The sequence below is a fragment of the Ipomoea triloba genome, chromosome 11 (genome assembly GCF_003576645.1).
Source record: "Ipomoea triloba cultivar NCNSP0323 chromosome 11, ASM357664v1".
Taxonomy (NCBI): Eukaryota; Viridiplantae; Streptophyta; class Magnoliopsida; order Solanales; family Convolvulaceae; genus Ipomoea; species Ipomoea triloba.
This window is the reverse complement of record NC_044926.1, coordinates 16374108-16379880: the sequence shown is the minus strand read 5'-3', so window position 1 is coordinate 16379880 and position 5773 is coordinate 16374108.

The following is a 5773-nucleotide window of genomic DNA, read 5'->3' as shown; positions in this document are numbered from 1 at the left end:
AATTCAACATTTTAATAAGAAAATTACACTACACCATTCAACCACTACTTTTGATGTATGAATATATATATATATTTTTAAACAAGGAATAGTTTACTCTTGAACTTTATATTTAGATGCTAATATAATAAAAGAAAATAAAATGGAAACTAGAAAAAAAGGTTATTAGATTCGAATAATTAAAGAAAGGTGGTCCATTGTAAACATAATAATAATAAAAAATAAATAAAGGCCCCATCTCTCATAACTTCGATGCATGCACTGCACGCAGAACACAAACGGATATGTATATATAAATGTGAAGACACACACTTGCATTCTACTTTTCATGGGTTTCTAAAATGTTGAAATTCAACATTTGTCTCCTTCCTCGTAGACAACGTGCACCACTCATGCTCTCTACCAACGATGTGATATGTTTTTTGTGCTTGTGTGCGTTGTGACTTCTCAAAATTTAAGGTGATGTACTATGCCGCCATATATATATATATATATTCAAAAGTGGTCGCGCCATCCCATGCGACCGGTGCAGAATACATCACTATGTATATAAATATACACCACTCACTGTTAGAAAATGCACCACAATAAGAACACACAAAAACACTAAAAAACACACCACACCCAAAATAATGCCCCATAACTCCCATGCCCCTAATGTTGCATTTCCTAACACTGTGTGGTGTATATTTGCATACCTAGTTGTGTGTTTTTTGGTGATGCGTACCTAACGGTGCATATTTGTGTGGTGCATTTTCTAACATTGAGTGACGTATATCTGTATACATAGTGGTGCGGCCGCATAGACCGCACGTTAAGGCACGGCCGCACAGACTGCACGTTAAGGCACGGCCACACCTGATTATGACTATATATATATGGTAAAGTTTCTGTGCAGGCAGTGCTTACCGTGCGGTCACGCACCATTTGGTACGCATAAATGCACCACAAAGTGTTCAGAAATACACTATTAGGTGTGGTGCATTTTTTTTGGTGTGGTGCGTTTTGTAGTGCATTAGTGCATTTCACTTTGGTGCGTTTTCGAACACTGTATGGTACATTTATGCATACCTAATGGTGCAATCCGCACCGACCGCACGGGAAGCTCTAACCTCATTTGAACCGGTGTGTGTGTGTGTGTGTGTGTATATATGGAATAGTTCAGGTGCGAGGAAGGACTCCCGTTCGGTTGTGCGGTGATCTATTATTATTATTATTTTAAAAACGCAGCTTAAGAAGGGAAACAATGCACCTTAAGAAGGAAAACCACGCCCCTTAATTAAGTTTCAACGACTGACGCACCTTAAGCACACAAACCACGCACCTAAAGCTTTAGGCCGACGCATCTTAAGTTTCAACGACTGACTCACCTTAAGCACACAAACCACGCACCTAAAGGCTTAGGCCGACGCATCTTAAGTTTCAACGATTGACTTACTTTAAGCACACAAACCACGCACCTTAACAAGGAAAACCACGCACCTAAAGTTTTAGACTGACGCACTTAAGTTTCAATAACTAACACACCTTAAACTCAAAACCACGCATCTTAAGTACAAAAACTACGAACCTTAAGAGAGAAAACCACGCACCTTAAGAAGAAAAACCACGTACTCTAAGTTTGACTCATATGAAAATCACCAAATTGCCATCACGTTTTTTGAAACGTTGTTAATCCTGAATGTTGATTTTGGCAAGATCAATGGCTGTCTTCTCACCGCACCTGAGCACCCCAACCGCATTTGAACCGTATTATATATATATGTCTATAATCAAGTAAGAATCATGTCATAGGTGAGAACCTGTAGACAAATCCAAACAATTGATCTAGTACATCTAACTGTTAAAAATAAACAAAACTTTGTAATATTTATGAAAATGATCTCGTTCATTTTAAAAAATTTTAATATTTTTGAAAATGATCCCTCTCATTTTATTTGATTTCCCATCCATAAGATCTTGCAGATCAATGGTTTGGATTTGTCCACAAGTTCTCATCGAAGAGTGGTTCTCACACACACACACACACATAGAGGGTGATTTTCAATAAAAACCCTCCTCCCGTGAGAACTTGCGAAGTACACAATCTCATATTCTAGTTCACAGATTCTCACGAGAGGAGTTCTCATTTGATAATATATATATATATATATATATATATATATATATATATATATATATATATATGATTGCGTCCAGGTGAGAACCACCCGCTCAGGAGAGAACTGAGAACGCCAAGTGTCTAGATGTAGTTGCACCTAACATTATAACTAGATGCACCTAGGTGCATGAATGTTAACAAGGTAAATTACTTGCACTTGTAAGTGAAAATAGGTGCACAAGTGCAACTAAAATGTATTACATGTGCAAGTAAATTGTACACTGAGCATCAATACTAAGTGCACCTAATGTTATACCTAGGTGCACCTAATGTTATAATTAGGTGCACCTAGGTGCATAAATGTTAACAAGGTAAATTACTTGTACTTGTAAGTGAAAATATGTGCGAAAATAGGTACACTTATAATACAATTACTTGCACCAAAGTTTAAGTTATTTACGAAAATGTCACCGCATCGTTTTTTTTTAAAATTACATTTGATTCGTTGATTTAGACACGTGGATGGCTGCGAAGCGTTCTTAGTTCTCTCCTGGGTGATAGTTTGCACCTGAGCGTGCCTCTCTCTCTCTCTCTCTCTCTCTATATATATATATATATATATATATATATATATATATATATATATATATATATATGATCAAATGCGACAGCTTCCTCTGGTGCGATGCCACGAATAGATCTGAGCCATTGGATGAGTTCAGATCAATAGCTAAAATCAAAGAAAAGGAACAAAACGTTGTCGCATTTTTGTAATTTCCTGTACTAAGTATATTTCTGTGATGCATTAAGTGTTGGCCTGTGGTGCGCTAAGTGTTGGTATGTGGTGCACTAAATGCTAGTTTGTGCTACAAATGAGAATGTGTAACAGTGCATTTGGACTCAAAGCACCATTAAACATATATCTAAATGCACCAACTCGGCCATTACATAAAATTACAAAAATGTCACTGTATATTTTATCTTTTTATTGATTTTTAGCCGTTTGATCTAAGCTCATCCAATGACCCAAATCTATCAATACCATCGCACTTGGGGAGGCTGCCGCACCAAACCATACTCTATATATATTGAGTCCAGATCATGTGAGAAGAGGCACCCAAATAAAACATGCGTAGAGATTTGAGTCGTTGATCTGTCTAAACCAATGCTTGTAAAAAAATACACTCATAATATAACCTTGTGCACATACAAAACAAAACTTGTGCATCTGAAGAACAAAACTTGTGCATCTGAAGAACAAAACTTGTGCATCTGAAGAACAAAACTTATGCACTTCAAAGTTAAAAAGAATTACCAAAATTTCAACGCAATTTTTTAAAACTTATATTACTCTATGTACTTGTAGATAACACTTGTGCACTTGAAAAATAAAATTTGTGCAACTGAAGAACAAAACTTGTGCACTTCAAAATTCTGCAATCGTAATATAATTTTGTATATCTGAAGAACAAAACTTGTGCTCTTCAAAGTTAGAAAGAATTATCAAAATGCCACCGCTTTTGATAAACTTATTTTCTATTGACAAATGCTCATTTCATTCAATTCTTGAATTCTAGCTTTAGTTTGTGACCTTTAATGTGACTAACTCTTCAATTCATCTCCCTTAAATTTGTGTCTATATTCCCCTTTTCACAAACAAATAACATGGTAATCACTTTACAGTACCCTATTATAACAACTAATGTAAACAACTTCCTCTTGTTAGGCCAAAGAAAGACAGCAAGTCATTTCATTTTAATTTTCCCTATACCAATTCAACGAATTCAACCTCCAAAATGTCTTCCTTTATTTCCTTTCAATATACAGCTATTTTCTTTTTTTCTTTTTTTTTTCTTTTTAAATTTGGTACTATAAACCCATGAATCCATGGCCACATCCGGGCCGAAACTTCAAAATGAAACTGTTATGAGATTTTATTTAGGATAGCTCTCTATTCAACGCCTTTTGTTCTATTTATAAATTTTGAATTCAAAACATTACGGTTAAGCAAATCAAACTACTCTTTCTATTCAAACTATGCATCGTTGATTATTGATTTTAATATACAACTATATAAGCACAAATGTGTTTATTTATATATTGATGTTGGTGTTTGGTCTTTTTTTTTTGGAGTTTATTACCGAAGTGGTCCCTCGACTATTGCGAAATTACCAATTTGGTCCTTGACAATTTTTCGTGCCCAATTAAGTCCCTCGACTTTGAAAATTTTAACCAATTTGGTCCTCCGTTTAGTTTGCCGTTAAAATCGAGACCAAATTAGTAATTTTGCTATAGTCAAGGGACTAAATTGGTAATTTTTCTATAGTTAAGGGACCAAATTAGTAATTAATTTTTCACTGAAATGGTCCCATGACTATAGTAAAATTACCAATTTGGTCCCTTGACTATAGTAAAATTACCAATTTGGTCCCGATTTTAACGGCAAACTAAACGGAGGACCAAATTGGTTAAAATTTTCAAACTTGAGGGACTTAATTGCGTACGAAAAATTGTCGAGGACCAAATTGGTAATTTCGCAATAGTCGAGGGACTATTTCGGTAATAAACTCTTTTTTTTTTTCAGAATTATAGTGGTTATTAATTATTAAATTCCCGCTTTGTTTGAATATTATGAGATCCCTATGAACGGAGATCAATATATATTTTGGTAGTTGCATGACAACTAAGATCAAATCAATTTACAAATATTTTATGAGATATTGTCTCCTCTTGTCCTCCTTCCAAGTTGTTTCCATATGTGCATGAATGCACATGTCCTTTATTAATTAATCTCTCTTAATTCTATATGTCACTGCTATTATTTCTTATTTTTTAGGGCATTTGATCCAATATATTATATATCATGGCTGATCGGAGTTATTATTTTGTCAAATCCAAGTTTTTTTTAAATAATGTAAAATTATACAAAAATTAATCACAAAGAGGTCATTTGAAAAACATTAAAGTTTAAAATTTTTAAATAATTTAAAAGGTGAGAAAGTTATTCCAACCTAAGGGCGGGGGTTGGATTTATTTTTTTTATTTTTTTTAAAGTTCAAATTAGCCACCAAACTACGCACAAAAGTGTAATTGAGTCATTGAACAATCCAAAATTTTTCAATTCGACCAAATGTAACATAACATTCCTCATGTCATTGTTGACACGACAGTTATTCTAATAAAAAAAATATTATTTTAAATTTATTTTAAGAATTTTAAATAAAATTAAATTTAAAAACCACACCCCTCCCCTCATTGTTATAGCAGTCAAAACGGGCTCAAACCGCCAAGTTGGACCCATTTACCGTATAACCCGTATCCCAACCCCTCACCGCACGACAAATTATAACTATACACAAGTTATATACTGAATGTTCACAATTAGTAAACATACAAGGGTCAATGGTATAACTATTGCACTCGTACCCCAATCCCCCACCTTCAAATTTGTTGTGTAGTTGGATATTGTATTAATATTTTAAAATGTTGCTACCAAGATTTATCGCTATTGAAACCAACTATGCTAAGAACACTTGTTGAATATCTTTATATATATATATATATATATATATATATATATATATATATATATATATATATATATATATATATTCATGTTCAGGTGTGGCCGCGCCCTTACGTGCGGCCGTGCGGTTTACACCACTCAATGTT